The following is a 21,248-nucleotide window of genomic DNA, read 5'->3' on the forward strand; positions in this document are numbered from 1 at the left end:
CTTAATTGAATAAATGATTGATAATGCTTTCATTATTTCAAGAGACACAAACATGTTTCTTTCAAACCGAACAAAATTCCGCTATCGCCCCGTGGGTAATTTACTACAAAATGAGTTGTGCCGGAAGTGTTAGTGTGTGTAACAGTCTAAGCATGTATCTAATGTTTGTGTTTGAATTCAAGCCGATCTCCCCATTAAAAAGTCTCGCCGCAGAGAGCAACAGACCTACAACGGTAAAATCTTCAAACATAACACTTCACTCATAGTTCGAAAAATACGTCGTAGATGGCAGCACTATAACAAGCGTTACACAGAAGCAAGCTTCACGTTGGGTTCACAACACGGACACGCACATTCTAACATGTACCAATTCGTTAGAAGTTCCGCAGAAGAATATGGGCGAGGTACATGTGCGGTTTAGTAGTAGTGTTTGTGTCTGATCTCTCAGTGCCGCTATCTATGTTTGAAATTGTCAGCGAAACGTAATGATTGAATATTTGTACCGTAGTAGGCCCGTAGCTCTCTGTGGATGATAGCATTCATTAGTGATTTTTGCCCCATTAGACCCCGGCCTCGGGGATTTAATGGAACAAAAGAGTTTAATTTATATAATTCATTATATTATTTCATATTAACACAACCATAAGTATTCTTTATGGGCATTGTATAATATTTTATCATGTATAGGCCTATATATTGTTAGTAGTTGCATTTTTAAAATTGGGTTGCTGTATTTTTGAAATACATGACATCCATATTTGTTATGGGCATCTTTTTCTCAGCCACCTTGTTGGGCATTTTGCCTGTTGTGGCCTTGTATTTGTATTTTGATCACTGCAAAAGCAACTGGAATTATTTGTTTTGAATATTTTTGTCGTATAAAAAATGTATATGTTTATCAATAAACCAAAAAGAAATTAAATTTGTTCATTTCACTACAAAAAAAAATCAAAAACTAAAATTTGTCCCATTAGCCCCCCTTTTCCCTCATAAATATCGGTTTACTGATTTCAACTGATGATAACGAACTACAGTAGAATTTGATTAATTCGAACTTTGGATAATTCGAACTTCTACGAACTTCCCTTGAGTTTTTAATCTAATTTAATGTTGAAATTTCTTGGTTTATTTCGAACTTCTTTCGAATTTTTTGGATACCGTCAACTGGGATGAGTTTGTCAAGTTTTAAAATTGGAATTAAAAAATTTCATTGAACCCGTTGGTTAAGAGTCGAAATGAAAACTTCTGTGTTTAGTACATTGTGTTTGCAGATATGATTTATGTAGTTTTTATTTTAATAGGTCAGTCCCTCCTTTTTAAGACAAAATAAAAACAGGGTCGGCAAAGTCACCTGACACATAATGGGGTGACATTGCCCACCACCTGATTTGTGTATATAACAAGGATGTGATTGGATTTAGGGCAATGTGACCATTACGGAAAGTTCAGAAAAACGCAACGACAACAAAAATGATGCAAAACAATGCAATTTATTTGTTTTTATTTTTAAAACGTGGGACTCAATTATGACTCTTCCAAACATTACGACACCAATATAATTACACATTGTCGTAATGTAGATCCACCAAACATTACGACAAAATTAAAAAAACTGCACATTAATGTTGAAATTAGGTAAATTATATGCATTAAAAATTCATTCGTTATCATAAGGATGTGAGCTTTCTAGAAAAAAGGGAATTTAAAATTCGAATTTCTAAGAAAAAAAAATGCACCGAGCTGGTGGTTTCACTGCAATATAAGTTACTATACACGAAAAACAACTTAAAATGGTTCAAAGCTACACACGCGCCTATTATTTTTGGAAAATACCTAACTCTAATATTGGAAGAGTTAAAAAAAATCCGGAATCGAAAAGGAAACATATGACTTAAAGCAGTACAAGTTACAGGTTGAATGGTTGTCACAGAAATTTCGTGAGTCCGCCCTGAAACAAATCATGAATAAAGTCAGGCTATTTTCTGTTTATATTTGTTTTTATGAGCGTATTTCGTGTTTAAAATAAACTTCTGTTTTTCTCAAGCTGTTCAATAGTAATTTCAATTCATATTTACGTTATAAGATTTCATCCATTTATAACTTTTGAGCTGGTACTCTGAGACAACAAAATGGCAATTAGAAAGTGTGCAAAGTAACCCTAAATTTTCTATGGAAACTGGGGTGACATTGCCCACTTCAAAACTGGGACAAGTCAACCCCAGTTGACGATAATTTGAAATTAGGGGAAAAAAATCATAATTTTCGTATAAGCAAATTTAGTTTGGAGAAATTCTACGAGAAACCAGATTTCGCTTTTCTCGATCAAGTTGTTAAACAACAAATTTTTAAATGCTAATAAAAGTTGGAACATTCTCTTTTTCTCTACTCTGAAGTAATAAAATATCTTGCTACATCTATGCATAAAAATTTGAAATGGAAGGCCCTGACGATCAGCAATATACAAAATCACATAAATATTCGAATTTTCGGTCTAAAAAATGTAGTTTCTCATGGGTTTCCTTCTGAAAATTTATTTTCTTCTGATTCAGTATGCCTCTGTGCGTCTGGGGAGGAGATTATGAATCAAACTTTTAAATCCGATTAATATTTCTCTAAATAAAATATTACGTACATTGTTCCGATCAAATAGAGCTCGTTAACAAAATGATTTTTGCTATAATCTCAGCAAATTACATATGGTTGAAATATTAATGTTTATACATAGAAATCCCTCATGGTTTGAAATCAAAACTGGATCAAAACCGGAAAACAGACGGGGAATTTTCCTATCACATTCACAAACCCAAGAAAACAATTTTCCAAAAGCAGTTTTGTCTCGCTCCAAGAAACTACAATAACTTAAACCGTGATTTAAAAATGATAAAAAATTTAAACTCTTTTAGGAAATCCATTATCAACTATACAAATAACCAATAACGTAAAATTTCTGTACTTTAAATGAAAAATAATTCGATTCGGAAGCCATTTTAAAATTGTAATGAAATTGGAATTGGTTTGTGATTAGATTCGTTGGGAAAACTATGCTCAAGGCTATGTTATTCACTCTGCTCTATATGTGTGTTTGCCACCAACATAGACATTCTATATAGTTTGCCTTGGACGGATCGCACTGTTCCCTTAGGCACAAGAGAAGTGGACCACGCATGTTGTACGAGTATGTTCGTATATGTGTCGTGTTGTAATTTACTTTGTGCATTTATGTATTGTATATATATATGTGCGTTAATAAATTTCAGTTTCAGTTTCCTTCTTTGACAATAATTTATTGCCCATTTTAACATCGTTCACCTGGAGTGCATCGAGAATGTGTACCACTTAATACCGATTATGGCTTTTGAACCTATAGATCAAGGTGTAACATTCAAATGTAAATCTTTTTGTCGACATTGAGAGCTTGGAAAATATCGGAAAGTTGAGATTTTGTGTGAAAAACGTAATAAAAGTATATTTTTTTCATAGCATAAGAATGATAAGCAAAATTTGGAAAACAGTTTTGCAATGGATGATCATGAACTCTTTACGTAAATAAGGCTTTGAACATGGTCAAGAAATTGTGCAGTGATGCTGATTCCAGAACAGTGTAATAATGTAGCAGCTAAGATCAGTTATTGTAATTATAAGTTATTAAAATTTGGGAAAAGTTCCGTAACTGATGACAAAATTTTAATAATTATTATCCTATGTCAATGCTGATGATTAAGTTTCAATTTTACAGATCCACGATAGATTAATTTGATAATTCGCATTTTTTCTAGTGCGACTTTGGACTTCGAATTAACCAAGTTCGACTTCATACATGGTATTTCCTTTTATGCATAAGAAAAGCTTGCTCAATTAGTAGACTTTTAAATCACTATTAAACTCATTCAACAGAATGAATGCTCCATGCAACTAATCATCCGATACAACGACCAAAATAACAAATTTCAAGAAGAATGACTCCTAAAAAAATATTAAACCATCAACCAAACTAAGAATCGTATATCAAATGCCAAAAACAAAGTTATAGTTACATTGCTCCAAAAATATTGAATCTATATCAAGCTATAATCGTACTAATATGAGGTTGAATAATGATATTTTTAGTTTCGCAAGGACTATTCGAGAAACACTAATACAATAAAAGTATTTGCATCAAAAAGGATTTTGTTTTCATTCAACAATGTACAAGTATAATTTTCAAGGATATGAATAATTTTCAAAAATGTGCATATTTAAAAATAATTTGTATATTTGCCAATTGTCAAAATGTGAAGAAATCATACTATGAACAGTATATAATTGTATTAATTTGTCATATTTAGTGGCATATTTTTGTGACACATTATAAAATTTATTGCATGTGCATACGTGTGTAAATATATACTGTAAATGTAAATATAATTTTATAACAGGTTGCTTTATCAGAAATAGAAATTTTTTGTTATAAATTATTATTGACCTCCTGGAAGGACGAGAACTTCCTTGAAGGTCCCAAAGTGGGTGCATGTATATGTCCATTTTTGTTTATTTTTTATGCATTTTTGTCTTGTTATCTATCTTCCTCATGTATTTTGTTACGTGTTTTGTTCTAAGTTATCATATTTTCAAAAATGTTATAAATTAATACCTCTTTAAAAAAAACTGAGCCCAATTCTTTCCAAAAGTGACTTCTCATCTCTTAACTATCTCTCCCACAGAAGGTTTAAGATATTTCGCTAAAGCTTTACACTTACTTTAACAACGCAGGGTAATGATGAATTTCTGGACCATCCTTCTCATGTGGTAGAGATGATTAATAACAATGACACCGTACTAAGAATCAACGCAAAGAAGTACAAAAAAATAATAATAATAAATAAACTATTTCCACTTACTTCCTTGGTTTACCCATCCGTACACGAGAAAAACGGGGACGAGTTCCGCGTAAAGATGACCTCCTGGATGTTAGAGAACTTGTTGGCCATCGTCCAAATGCGAGCTTCAAGTTCCGACTTTTTCGAAAAATCCGAGAGCAACCTTGTATATACTCACACTGTACAATTTATTTATTTATTACTATTATTACTTTTTTTTCTTTCATTGCGTTAGAGGATCGAGTGTAGTTTGAGTTATACGTTGCAATTTCTTGCAATTGTCACGCTACATCTCTCGTGGGAAGATTTACGCCCACCGTTCTATCGTTCGTTCTCCAACCACGAGAATTATTCATGACAATCAGTTTTCTCAACTTCAAGATACTATGCTCTGTATATGTATGTATAGCCCTGTGGAGAAATATTTCCTTCGTGACTCCAAGTCGGTTATTTTTCCTTTGGCCCTACCCTGTTTGCTTCAAGACGTCAAGCCAAACGGGCTATATCTCCACCGCTATCGAACCATCTCGACTTATGAATATATAGATTTGATTAGACCCTAGGTGGAATGTAGTAGACTGGACTGGTGACGGCACGCCACTGCAGTAAAAAAAAAAGGAAAATAGACAGCGATGTGAACTGCTGCCAGACACACGCAGTGGATTTTGTATGGATGAATTTACTGGTCAAGGGGGGAACGCAAGAAGGTGGTAGAATATTTATTACGTTTATTTGAAGACAGTTTAAAATGAAGATAATACATATATATATATATAGATAGATAGAGAGAGAGAGAGAGAAGAGAGATCGTTCGTGCCAAGATGATATACAATCAAAAACTGTCATTTGATTCTGATAAAACTCGGCAATCAGCCAGGATTGAAATTCCAAAATCTGAGAATTATGAAAAATAATTGATGGTCTTGACGGATACTAACTCCACCTAAACTTAGGGGTGTTTTTTATAAACAAACTGGACATTAAATTATATTTCATCTTATCCCCTTCATCGAGATCAGTGATTGCCTCGCAATTCGGCACTAATTCAGAACCGAATTGCGGAAAACTTTCTCATTCAAATCTATAAAAAAAACAAATTTGTTATCGGTTATATCTCTCTCTATAAGTTTATATTTTACTCTCTTTCGGAAAATGTCGGGCAGCTAAAATTGATTACATCTCCAAAGCAAAAAACGCAATAAGCTCAATTTGGCCGATACTTATTCAGTCTAGAATTTCATCTATCAATATTGCTTTAAGGCTCTTCTCTTCTTTAGTTGTATCAAGTATGTCATACGGTGCATCGACCTCGAGCCCTGAATATATAGACGATTACTTGCACTTCCCGCGAGACACGCCAAGTTATACAGAGTGTCCTGTAAGTGCTAATATGGCCTTTATCTCAACAACCGTCCGTCGTAGAGGTATGAATCTAATTTAAAAAATGCTCAAAAGGCGTTAAAAAATTACCTTGTACCAGTTTTGGGAGTGAAAATACAGTGTCTCACAAAATTAAAAAATCTAAATTTTTATACGGTCCCCTTATCCTCTAACTTCCAATCAAAAGTTGTTGCACTGTATCTCCTGTGAAGCCAACAAAAAGATGCAAAGTTTCTAAGTGCAATATTCGCTGAGATATTCGAATTCAAATATTGGAAAAAAAGTTATAGAATAATTTTTGACAAGACACTCTATATAATCAGACGCGAACTTGGTGAATCGAGAATATTCATATTATTCAAAAAGTTTATCCTTTGTTTTTTGTTAGAATCTTAAAAATGCCAAACTACAGACTCCGAAGATTGTGTCTTGATCAATTGTTTAAAAGGGCGAAGCACTCACTTTCTTATAGACATAATTGGGCTTCTCTCTGTGTGGAGAATATACGGGCGGACTTATCAAACGTATATAATATTCTACAACATTCCCTCAATCTAGACTGTTAACAGCTTACTTTGGAATAGAACAATTTCTTTTGAATAATAGTGAGAGTTACAACTTGGAAAAGAAAGTATTTATGTGAATGGAAAGGTGCTCCTCATTATAACCCACTCGAAAACTGTACAGTTTGTAATAAAAATTCTCTTGAAACCTGGTGGCATGTTTTCTTTTACTGCAATGCTTACAGATATTATAGAACGAACTGTTCCTGAACAAAAACGTGCCACATTAATCAAGTTCTGAATTTTTGAAACATTATGAGACTATCATTTCTAAAATATATTGGATTTTGTTTGACATTGAAAAATTTAGAAATTTCTTTGAATTGGATGATATTGATTTGATCACGAACAAATGCTTTTTCTTCACCTTCATGTTTTTGTCTTTTTATTTGTATCGATATCGTTTATATCGTTTTTGTTATCAATAATTGTTATATTTTGAACCCGGAACATCATGTATGTTCACGATTATATTTATGTATAATTTTCTTTCTATTCTGATTTTTCTTTTCTTTTTCCAGCATTTAATTTTTGTACTTTTGTATTTTGGATTCAATGTTTCCAGTATCATTAACCGATGTCTGTTTTGTGTTGCTACATTTTGCCAATACCAATGTAAATAAATATTATCATTACTATTAATTTTAATGGGGAATTTCGTCCCAAAATTTTCTGCACTCTGTTCATCTGCGCGCTCCAGTAGATTTTTTTTTAACTTTCCGAAAACACCATGGATGCTTTTCTTGTCTTTGAATCAATGAAACCAGCCTCGACAAGATTTGAATCTTTTGTACTGTTCTGAGTTTAATCTCTCCGGTACACTTTGCAGTTTTCTTCTGCAGTCTTCCAAATTCAACCTAGCTTTGTCACAGACGATTACCCAACTGATTGGATCTCTCTTGATCAGTATTTTTCGAATTCGGAAGATGAAATGTTTTTCCAACGCTTAATTACAGATTCGTGCAAATCAGAAATCTTCATTGCTCCAGCGGATATATATCTTAGTTCGTTAGTTTGTTCCAGAATCTCCACAAAGCCGAGCTGAAAGAGATCTCAGCAACGGGATAAATCCGGTGGAAGAGTTCTAGCGTTTTTGCCATATTGGAAGAAAGTTGTCGTAAATGACTCAAGAAAGCCACACTCGTATGCCTCATGACTTCTGTAACTTTGCAGCACTTTAGTTTCACGATTTTTTTCCCTTCTCTTCTATATCACCCATGTGGACATCTTTCCTTATTAATTCTGTGGTGTTTGGCCACATGATACTTCCAAAAATGGCTTTGTGATCTAAAAGTAAGTCTTGCTAATTATAACTAATTGTGAGATAAATGCACAAGTACGTGCGTACGGCTAAATAACATGCTGATATATGGTATTTGTGCTTGTATTTATGTATATTTATATTATGTGATTTTTTTTTAAATGACAATGAAAATGCTTATATCTCAAAAATGTGATTTTGGAGTTATGATGGCCACAAACCACAGAATTCTTTGTTCACGTCTTTTCAGACCCTTTCTTAAATTTTACTAAAAAAAATCATTTTGGATTCATTTTGATATTTGATTCCGTAAAAATTCAGAATTAAAATTATCACGAGCATGAAAAAAGTCAAACGCTGCCTGATAAGAAATGACGTACGACATTTTTATGCATGAGGAATTTCAATTTGGAATTTCAAGGCACCAGTGTATTGATTTTGATATAAAAGTATACGATCCGACTACCACCGATCGACTCGTGGGCTTATATCGAAACTTTCTCGTAGATTCCGGAGTATCGTGTTTTTCCGGACAGGACAAAACCAGGCTGCAACGTGTAACCCCTGAAGTGAGTCTAAGAAGATGGACCAGTCTCGATTTGTAACTGCAGTGAACAATAACTATTCAAGTTTTCGCGGCTGTCGTCAATGAGAAAGTTTCTTGGGCTGAAGAGCCATCGTCGGTATGAATTCGTCTTCAACGTTAGTGGTTGGCGTCGTCAGGAAATGTTAATATTAGTGATCCCAACGTGTATTTTTGGCTCGGCAAGAGTTGTTTCGTTTTGACTGGTGCCAATTACCTGATGACTGCCCAAAAACTCTCCTGGCATTGGGAAAAATGTTACAGTTATAGATATCGGAGAGTTAAGAAAATCGCACAAGAAACTAATCTATCCACGAAGGTCTAAATCTAGTTTACATTTTTCGTTCTTATAATATGGTTGGTGAGTAAGCTAAAAATCAAAATGTGTTAATGCTTTCTTGCGCGGTATCAAGCTTCATTGTTATGCATTGACGATAGACTCTCCATGGCTGACAACGAATTGGATTGGGGCTACGACAGATCTGAATTTCGAACCAGATGCAAAATGTAATGGATCCTACCAGGGTTCTAACTGGCTTTTTATTAACCCCTTTACGATCACGGGCGTAATATTACGTCCACACACCAGTGAAATAAATTCAAACAAGTTCTCTGTGTTTTCTTTCCTCTCTCTTCACCATCGCGAAGCTTTATAGTAATCATATCAACTCTGAAGTTGCTTTTTCTTTCTATACTCCTGTTTATGATTTTTTCCCACACATTTAATGCACATTTGTACTATATACATATAAGAGTGAAAGGGAACACGTAGTATGGGCGCAGTAGCCCAGGTTGATAAGATACTCGCCTAAAGTACCAAAGGATGATTAGAGGTGTCGCGAGTTCAATACCCGGTTCGTTCTTGTCAGAAAACTTTCCTGACACAGGGGTACAACAGAAACGGCGACATGACCACAGAAAAAAAATACTACCGCAGGGAGTCTCCCATCAAGGGGTTAGCGCACCAACCTCTCGATGAGTATAAAAACACGCCTGCCGTTCGGAATCGTCAATAAATTGTAGGTCCCGGTCTAATTAGCCCCTCGTATGCAGAAAATGACCGTGGTGCGACACAAATGATCAATGAGAACACATGGGGTGAGGGTGAAGAGAGGATTTCAAAAAAACTCTCTTTTATCTATTAAGCTTTTTTTCTTTTATATATATATATATATATATATATACATTTTTTCTTTCACCCATTTTCCTTTTTTCTAATGGGCAGTTAGGTTAGGACAAGATTTACCACCGATTCGTCAAATATAGATAATCAAAATTTGTTGCCAAAAGTTTGTAAGTGGTTAATTGTAGCTATTTGGCTAATCAAGACAAAAAAAAAAGCCAAAAGAGCGCTAGTCAAATTGACGCGAGATTTTCTGGTGGCATTGTTGAACGAACCATTGCTATTTGGTGAATTAAATCTTTAGTTCGAAACCCTCGATCCCACAAATCAGGTTAGAACGGAACAGGGTAATGTGTTGGTACGCATTCAATGCCCTCAGCAGAGAGTGGCGGGTTTTATTCTGTCTCACATGAAGAAATGGAATGATAATCTTTGGCTATACCTTAACTCTCCCAGCGTAACCTGCAATTGTTAGTAGATGAGATAATGAAGGATATACTAGATAGATTTTGGCGTTAGATTTCGAGTCCTTTCCGGTAGCCAAAATCTTGTACAGTAGCCGATCTTGTGTGATCATCTTAGCGCCCTCTCTCTTCCATAACTGGTAGTAGTACTTCTGTGCAAAGAAAAGCTCTGCAAAAAAAACTGAGCGGATCACGAGCTAACAGAAAATCGGCGGCTATTGGTACGCAGGGCGGATGTCTTATCGACCTGATTACCCCGCTTGCTTTCTACACATTTTACAGGATACATTCTACTTTGTCGATACCCAATAATAGCACAGAATAACTCCAAAAACAACATTAGCTTCGATTGAATGTGAGCGACTAACAAGGTAATTGAACAAAGTGCAGCCTACAATAACAAACTTCACTCGATGTGTTTATACACGAGAAAGCGGATATTTTCGGGTAAATTTATTTTGTCGCTTTCCATGAATAATTCAATTAGATTTTACCAAGGCATCCATCTTAAGATGCCTGCGTGGGAATTTATTCTTGACTCAATTGTAATGGCGAAGAGAAGAAAGGCATTTATAATTTATTTTGTAAATTGCTTCGCATCGGAGATTAACTAGAATCGTTCGTTTCCGCAGGATCACTAGAGGGATTTAAGGGGATTTACCCTCTATTTATACGAGGCTTGCGCGCTGTTTACAACAACAGCTAAGGCAATGGAAATCAAATTTAGGTATTCTCTACTACGAGTACGAGTTGTTAGCATACTTCGTCGCTCTCGTACCTTAATTCAACAATCCACCTAATATCAAGGTAATAATCTAGTTACGTTCACTAAGGTATGTACGTATATCTAAACGCTTTCTCGTACCTGTTGTTTCCCTAAAGGCTGTTTTCTCTGCATCTGGTGAGTGTACAGGGTGTCCTGTAAGTCATGATTCAGCCTTTATTTCATCAGCCGTTCATCGTAGAGGTCTCAAATTCTCAAAATATGTTCAGGAATCACTCTGTACCCGTTTCAAGAGTGAAAATGCAGTGTGTCATAAAATAAAAGAATCTAAATTTTTATACGTTCCCCCTACCCTCTAGCTTTTAATTAGAAAGCTATTGCCCTTTCTTTCCTGAGGCCCACAAAGAAACTCCATGTTTCTAAGAGCAATATTCGCTGAGGTATTTGAATTCAAAAATCGGAGAAAAGTTGGGAAGAAGCATAAACTAAGACGCAACGCTTCTTTTCCTCGTTTATGCTGTTCTTTTCCAACTTTACTCCGAGATTTGAATCCAAATATTTCGGTGGATATTGCACTTATAAACATGGAAAGTTTTTGTTAGCCTCAGGAGAGGCAGGGCAATAATTTCTTGATTGTGTGTGGAAGGTAGAGGACAGGGAGACCGTATAAAAATTTAGATTTTTATTTGATGACACATTGTATTTTCACTCTTGAAACTCGTACAGATTGATTTCTTAACATATTTCGATCAGTTTTTAATTAGAATCATACCTCTACGATGAACGGTTGATGAGATAAAGGCCGAACCCGGACTTACAGGACACCCTGTATATCCGAGGATTGATGGCTATTCTCTAAACTGGTACAAAACTTTATTGATTAAAGAGTTAATGATAATTTATTGTTAAATTTAAATTTGATTCAAATCAATATAAGTACAGTGAAATCTCAGAATCCAAATACAGTGCCCGCCGCTTATTGAAATCACTTTTATTCGGACGATTTTTCATTTTATTAAGTGGTTGATTTTATAGTCACTGAACCAAAAATTGAAATTTCAAAAAATTTGTATTTCCGGAGGAAAATTCTATAAAGTTAAAATACGATGCATTCTGCACTTATGGTTTACTCTTGTGTTAATAAATAGCTTATTACGAATTAATTAATTAAAGTAGCACCTACTGTACATCAGGGGTGCACAATCTTTGCCCTCAAACCAGATTTTCGGTACGTATTTCTGCCACTCGCGGACCAGAGACTTGTATATAAAGACTGACCATATGATCCGCATCTTAAGGGATTTTTCCGTAATTTTAGTTGTCACCCTACTTTTCTGTAAAATATCCCGTTTTCCCTCCCTGTTTCCAACAAGGTTTACTTAAATTTTTAAAATCAAGAGAATTTTTAAAAAATTATTTTCTTGACTTCTAAATTACATTATGATAATTTTGACTGATTATAGTCGAATAAATATATTCATCTCACACGCATATTTGTCAAACATATGCGTTTATTCGTTAAATTCGATTTTGACACGCATCATTTTCCCTGATTAGCAGTTTTTCAGTATTCTTTGCGATAGGTGGCAATTTTACTTGTCTTTGATCGTTTTTGGCTATAATTGACAACTTTACTTGCGTTTGACAATTTTTAGACGTTAAATGTGAATTTTACTTGTTTCTGACAATTTTTCAGACTTTAAATGAAAACTTTACTTGCCTATGACAATGTTTTAGACTTTAAATGGAAATTTTACTTGTCTCTCTGACAATTTATTTGGCCATAACTGGCAATTTTACTTGGCTTTGACAATTTATTTGGACATAACTGGCAATTTTACTTGGCTTTGACAATTTATTTGGCCATAACTGGCAATTTTAGTTGGCTTTGACAATTTATTTGGCCATAACTGGCAATTTTAGTTGGCTTTGACAATTTATTTGGCCATAACTGACAATTTTACTTGGCTTTGACAATTTATGTGGCCATAACTGGCAATTTTACTTGGCTTTGACAATTTATTTGGCCATAACTGGCAATTTTACTTGACTTTGACAATTTATTTGGCCATAACTGGCAATTTTACTTGGCTTTGACAATTTTTTCTTCTTTAACTGGCAACTTCATTTGCCTTTGATACTTTTTTTTGCCTGTATTTGACGCCTTTACTTGCCTTTCACAAATTTTTGGCTACAACTGACAACTGTAGTTGGCTTTGACAATTTTTGGCTACAACTGACAACTGTAGTTGGCTTTGACAATTTTTGGGTTGTAAATGGCAACTTTACCTGAGTTGACAACTTTTGGGGCGATGCACCGTATTTTTATGAATGAAATAAGGTCAGCCTAGGTATTATTTACCGTGTTGTGAGTATTGATACTTTTCTACCGGAATAAACTTTCGCGGACCATATGGAACCCGTTGGTGGGCCGCATTTGACCCGCGGGCAGGAGATGGGCACCCCTGCTGTACACAGTGCATAAATGGTTCTATAGAGAAAAGGTTCTCTCAGGGAAATTATTCTTACATTTTCTTGAAGACTATGGCAGAGTGCAAACTGGACCGATACAGAAAGTAGCGATACCGACTACTTTATCAACATTTTCGGTTATCAGATGGTGTATACCCATGTAATCGGATGCCCCGGGATGGACCAAAACTAGTGACAATTTTAAAAAATATTGTTGTAGCGGTTTGAAAAAAATTTCAAAAAAGTTTTAGAGGGATTTATCGTAGCATAAACGGTGTGTCAAGAAGAGTTCAACAGTATAAACCAACGTTCTCTTCCATCGCTGGGCCGTGGGAATTTCCTACCAGTCCGCGGAACATTCCACCCAATTCCTGTAGCGGTTACGGTAAATGTGATAAATCGGTTATTATACATAATAACCAGTTGTTATGTATACTTACCAATCGCTTTGGTAAGTTTGATAAATTTATCACTTTTACCGGCGAATATGCATAAGAACCAAGTGTCGTTGGTAAATTTGATAAACACTTGAAATGTACCGTCTTTATCTGTGATTATACATAGTACCCTAGTGTGATCGGTGAACTTGATAAGTATAAATATGAAAAAATTACAAATGAGTCTAGTATGTGTGATGAATATAGTCGGATCCCGATATAATGATGCATTTTACGATCGTACCCCGATATATACAAATACAAATACAACGCCACAACAGGCAAATTGCCCAACGAGGTGGCTGACTTAAGAACATCATGGATCCCCGAGCCCCTACCTACTACTGCTACACCACACATGCACCCCCCCCCCCCGCGGAACCCCCCAACGAATCGGTAAATGCGGGAATGTGCGTGTACGTGTAGTGCAACCTGACGTATAGTTTGTTTCTGTGTAATGCTTGTTATGTGTAGTGCTGTCATCTGCCCCCAGTTTTACCAACTATGAGTGAAGTGTTATGGTTGAATGATTTACCGTTGTAGGACTGTTGCTCTCTGTGGCGAGACTTTTTAACGGGGAGATCGGCTCGCATTCGCGCCTTGAAGTTGGGAACCACAGAAAACCAACTTCAGCCGACCACCACTGTGGGGTTCGAACCCGGATCCTCGCATCACGAGTCCGGCACTATAACCACTCGACCACCACAGCGCCAATATTATTATATCGATACAATGCATGTATGCATTATTATGTATAGTACAGTATATCATATGGTACAATTTATCATGTTTACCAACGACGCGATGATTGGTTATTATGCATAATCACCGGTAAAAGTGATATTTTTTTAGTAATTATTAAATTTACCAAAGACACTTCGATACTACGCATAATCACCGGTAAAAGTGATAAATTTAGGAAAATTTATCAAATTCACCAAAATTCTTGGTAAGTATGTATATATAGTAACCGGTTGTTATGTATAATAACCGTATTTATGACATTCACCGTAACATAGCTACTACGTAACTTTAGATTTGATTTTTTAAATCATGTACCGTATCTATATTGGTTTTTGTTTCTGTCTTATCCGTTACAGGTTTGCAGATTCATTTTCAAATGTTTTTCTCTGTCCGCAAACCATTTCTCGTACTTATTTATTTTTTGCAGGTCCACAAATTACTACACACACTTCTGTATTTATTTATTTATTTATTCATTTTCCCTACTCATTTTTCGTCGAATTTTCTGCAAATTATTTCTCCTATTTCTGCTGGTCAGCGAATTTGTTCAACTATTTTCACCGGTCCACAGTTGTAAAATAATTGACGAACACTGGTGTAAACAACTCAAAAGAAAATTTTCAAAACATCCCTGTAAACAGCTTTGTTGTTGTATCCATTGCAGTGGAATTTTTTTGTTATATAGAGAATCGTTGTATCGAATTTCACTGTATTTCATGAATGTAAAAAATATTTAGTAACATTGATTTCGATTCAAATTGAGGTTTAGATTTGTTTCGGACATAATCCAAAAATTTTAAAATTAATTTTCATTAAAAAAAATTAATTAACAAGATGTTACGGTGATATATTATCATTAAAAAAAACACAAATTACATTAATTTTGACAACAAGAAACTTAGTCTCCAAGAAAGATCTCAAAAAGTGCAGCATATTTGCTGAAAATTAATGTAGTTTCGAATTTTTTGATAGTAAATTAACACTTTATTTTGTAACGCAACATCCCGTGGTTCGCAAGTTCGAGAAATTAATTTTTCGAGATTAAAAAAGCAAAAAGTTCGGCTTATCTGCTCAGAAATGACATAATTTTCAAAAATTTTTTTGCGCAATTAAGGTATCCGGACTACATCGAAAACGTCATTTTAGAAGAAAATATCGATTTCTATTTTTATTTTTTACTTTTTATTTTGTTTATATGGTGCTTAGAACTGAAACTATTTCCACTTCAGTGCTGCGTTTTTACATGCAAGTAAACAGCGAATAAAAACTTTGAACGCGTAGTGAGAAGAATACTATTTTTAACATTTTACCTGAGTTTGAAACATGATTTCTAAAAATCTATCCATTGTATAATTACGAGATTTTAATATAAAATGCTGCAATATGTTACTAAGATTATGTACCAAAATCTAAGGTCTGGCTTATGTATGGGTCTAATGACCTTGTTTTATACATGATGTGTTGGATGAAATTTCAAAAAATTCACGCATGCATTAACAGATTTGAGTGTAACTTATGAGCATTGAATACAATTCTTTTAATTTTGGTTCATAACCTGCACCATTACTAGTTGAATGTACTGTAAAAATACCTAAACATTCCATTCATAGAATGTTTTGTAATCGTTTTTGGGGGATATGACAAATTTTGATTAAAATTTAACATAAAAATGACTTTTTCATGGAAAATGACGTGGGTAGTCCTAAATTAATCTTTTTTTTTCACCATTTTGGGACACTTTCTATCAAAAAATATTATTAAAGTTCACTCCAGTATCATTTTATAGAAAAGTACTCTCGAACGTATTCGGATACCTTAAAAAAAGCAAAAAAGTGAGGTTTATCCGCTAAAAAAATGATGTAATTTTGCATTTTTTTTCCCCTCTCAATTAATTTATTAACTGTTTCTGTCCTGGAAACGTCATGTTAATAAATTAAAACTCCAACGCAGAACAGGACTAAAACTATGAAATTCGAAATAACCAAGATACCTTGAATGATTTGTCATCAGATAATCAACTCGAAGAGAAATCGGAGACGTCCAAATGGTAAATTTTCTTGATCATTAAGAAATGTATGTGAACCATTTTAAAAGAAACGGCTCGTCTTTAAAACGAGCACCGTTCAGAGAAACGAAGCCATTTAAGTCAAGTGACAAGTCGAAAGTAATCGGATCCTCAATTCCATCGAGTTCTTTCATTTCTTTCAACTGTATCACACTGATGAACTGTCTATTTTAATGAGTTCTAAATAAAGCTTAGAAATAATGATCGAAATATTACATCGATGAATATTGCCACGAATAATACTAAACGTAGCAATATAATCAACCATTAGCGTCCATTAGAGAACTTTTTGATTTCAAGCGTTTCTCAACCTATGGTCCGCGGATCAGAGGTGGTCCACAGGTAGACTTGATAAAATTATTCATCCGATGTAATTGATATTTGTAATAATTATATGGGTTCAAATAAAATTATACATTCATACTTAAGTTCACCATACGTCATCGAGCTTGATGCTGGAAATTGTTATCCTAAATACGGGATATCACTAAATTTTGTTAAAAATTGCAATTTATGGCTTTGAATGCAATTTGCTAATTACTGCTAAAATTGATGAAGGGTGTGGAAATGAGGGACTGCTACAAATCGCAGTAAACGGAAATGTGTTTTACGAAAAAATTATTCAAATTATATGATGACCACATTTCATTGAGGAAAATAAAATTCTGTTAAAACTGGGATCTTAAATAATAATCTGTAACATACAGGACATTGCCAATTGTCGTCGAAAACATTGTCAGAAGTAGGCACGATCATCGATCGCAATGAAAATTTGAAAAAAATTGAGGACAAAACGTCAAACCTTGACAAATATGTAGGATGAATATTACAATTTTTTCTAATTATTATGAAATAATTTATATTATGACAACGCTGTGTGTATTCACGACTTTAGTAAATATTACAAATTCGAATAAATATCGTTGAAGAAATGGGACAAATGTATAAAAGAAGTCGGAACAACGAAAATTGCAGTAATGTCCCGTATTACGGGACATTAGTGGTCCGTCAAATTGTTTCCGACATTCTATTGGTCTCTGTTTTCTGAAAGGTTGAGAAACACTCCAATATAGCATTCATCCATTAAATATCGATTAAACTGATTACATCTATAATCTCATTGTATTAAATTTACTTTTTAATAATTACTGAAATTTTTTAATTTTATATCTCGCTGATTATTGATTATTAATTATTTTAATTATTATTTTTCTCGCTGTACACTTTTGAACGATCTCGTAGATGACACTGTAAATTGTCATGACACACACTTTGGGAATCATAACCACACATTCCTATTATAACTTTTAATGTAATTTTATTCTCCAAGTATCTCACAGCACCCTGAGTTGCCACGGCATACAGTTTAGGAACCACTGCACTATAAAATTTTGAATTGAAAAACTTAAACGTTATAAAAACAGCTGAATAAACAAAAATTATGCAAATTCTTTCAACTCCGTAAATATTATGTGATGAAATTTAACAATTTTATCAAAAAACTGATTTCCAATCAAATCTTACGGAATTTTTAACCCTCTGGTCTTATATACAGTGTGTCCTGTAAGTCCGAATGTGATCAATCGTTCATCGTGGAGGCATTGTTCTAATTAAAGAAGTACTCAAAATTGTGTTCAGAAATCCCACTGTACCAATATCGAGAGTGAAAATACAGTGTCATGAAATAAAATATCTACATTTTTTTACGGTCCCCCTCCTCTAACTTTCAATTAGAAAGTTGTTGCCTTGTCATTCCTGAGGCCAACAAAAAAAATCCGTTTCCAAGCGCAATATTCGCTGAAATATTTGAATTCAAAAATCGGAAAAAAGTTGGAAAAGAACAGCATAAACTAACGGACAGCGCTTCTTTCCCTTATTTATGTTGTTCTTTCCCAACTTCTCTCCGATTTTTTTTGATTCAAAAATATCTTTGCGAATATTACACATAATTTTTTTTGGTTGGGCGCAGGAGAGACAGGGCAACAACTTTCTAATTGGAAGTTAGAGGACGGGGGGGACCGTATAAAAATTTAGATTATTTTACTTTATGACACACTGTATTTTCCCTTCTCAAAACTGGTACAGAGTGGATCCTAAACATATTTTCAGCATTTTTTAAGCTACTGGAACCATACCTCTACGAAGAACGGTTGATGACATAAAAGCTTCATTAGGACTTAGAGGACACCCTGTATATTTGAATATGCATGGCAAATACATAGTCAAAAAAAAACTATTATATCTCTTTTCTCAATTTTTTTGGCATTTTAGAAAAAATACATTTTTTAGTCTCACTTCAGAACAAAATACGGCTATGCAAATACAAGAAACTCATTTTCATCTAGAAAAAGTTGACTCCTTGTCTCGGTATCATTTTTCGAGAGTTGATGAAATTTTATGTGTTCTGTGAGATTTATTAAATCTCTCGAACTAAATTGAGGGGATTCAAAAGAAAATTTCAAGGTAAAAACTATTTGACTTTGCTAAGCAAAAGATATTATCTTGACATTAAAATTAATGCAAACTTCATATTTAACCGCAATTCATTATTTTAAATAATTAAAAAAATTCACTCTAATTAATTAAATTTCAGTGCTGATGATCAAATTTCGAGTAAAACTATGCTAACAGCACCTTTTTGTATCAGTATTTTCTAAAAAAGAAATTTTTCAATACGTTTTCATGGGAGTGAATCATAAAGGGTTAATAATAATTTTAGTTTTAATAAATCTTTATATATTTATTAAAAATAGTTTTTATATATTTATTACAACTATTTTTTGTATGATTATTACAAATATTTTTAAATATTTATTATAATTAATTTTTATAAATTTATTCAATTAATTTATGTATATACATTTATTATAATATATTTATTTTCAATTATTTATACTTAATTTTTCGAAAATATCTCCAATAATCACAAAAAACTTACATCTATACACCACATCAGTTTACTTTTCGTAATTAAATGAATCTGTTATTGAGTAATTAAAATTAATGTGATTCATTATAAAATAATTCCAGTAATATCATCAGTAAAACAAATAAAATAGATACATACAATAGTGTCATGAAAAATGAGAATAATGATTTATATAATTAATTTTATTATATTTATTATAATTTTTTCATATATTTATTATAAATATTTTTTATTCTTTTAATAAAATTAATTTTCTGAATATATATCCAGGAATAATAAAACTGACATTTCTATTGTCTTTCGTAGTTCATAAAAATTTATTATTTTGATCATTAAAATTACTGTCAGAACCAATTTTATAAATTATTTTTGTAATATATTTAAATTTAAAGATTAAATATTATTCCATTTATCAGGTAGTGAAATTTTGTATTTAACAGTATAAGGATTAACCATTATGAAACTATATTAAGTATTTCATTAGTCGGATCAACTCAATACAGTCGAATCCTGTTATAACGAACTCCAAGAGACCAGAGAAATCACTTCGTTATAACGAAATTTCATTATAAAGGAATTCCAGGTTTTTGCATTGTTCCTATGTAAACTTATTTGAGGGATTAGAAAAGTGTTCGTTAAAACTAGATTTTTGCTATAACGGTATTCGTTAAAACGGGATTCGACCGTATGTACAAATAGTGTCAAAGAAGTGATAACTTCTACCTATGATTTTTTAAAAAGGGTAAAAATTTTGCGTTTTCCTTATCCATGCAGCATAATAATGATTGATAACAATCCGAGATTTATAAAAAAATATTTAATTATATTAATTATAATTTATTTAATTATATTAATTATTAATATATTATAATTCAGTAATTAACTTCTCAAGTACAAATAATTAATTTTTTTCGAATTTAGCTCTATTTATTTTTTTATTGATAAACCCACAACAGGTGAGTTTCATTTACAGTGATGAACAAAAAATTACGTCAATAATAAGTAAATACAAAATCAAGTTGGTAATTAATTTTTTATGCATTTACTGCAATTAATTTTTTATTTATTTATTATAGTTAATTTACTGTAGTTACATTTTCCGAAAATATATCGGGAATCACAAATTTACATCTCTATCCGTAATCAATACAAATATATTATTTGAATCATTAAAATTACTGTCGAAATTTATTTTAAAAATTATTTATTATAATACATTTAAATGTAAAACATTATTTCATTTATCAGAGAGGGAGGAGGTTATCAAATTTTGGAATTTATATAATATAAGAATCTAAGGATTTAATTAATACCAGTCATTTTAAAACAACATTAGTTATTTCATTAGTAAAACAAATATATGCAATAGTGTCATAAAAAATAATAATAACTTACCTGTTATAGTATAAGGAAGGAAAAACAAAATGTGTGTGTGTTGCGTGATTCTTATTCATGCAGCATAACAATGATTGATAACAACCCGAGATTTATTTATTTATTTATACAATATTGCTGCCCCTGGGGCCTATACAAGAGGATGCGATTGAAAATGACAAAGGTATTGTTTGATATTGGACAAAAAACTAGTGATAGTGGGGATTCGACAGTAGAGAGATAATTATTATTTCTTTTTTTTAATTTATATAT

General features: G+C 33.0%; 1 protein-coding gene across 1 annotated transcript in view; it reads right to left on the minus strand.

Annotated features, from left to right (window-relative positions):
* Nucleotides 1–21,248, minus strand: part of LOC149073470 (uncharacterized) — a 52,036-nt gene that overhangs the window by 29,834 nt on the left and 954 nt on the right. The window lies entirely within an intron of this gene.

Source organism: Pholcus phalangioides, unplaced genomic scaffold (assembly GCF_987345545.1).
Source record: "Pholcus phalangioides strain wild (caught in Gottingen) unplaced genomic scaffold, Ppha-v1.0 ptg000017l_1, whole genome shotgun sequence".
Lineage (NCBI taxonomy): Eukaryota > Metazoa > Arthropoda > Arachnida > Araneae > Pholcidae > Pholcus > Pholcus phalangioides.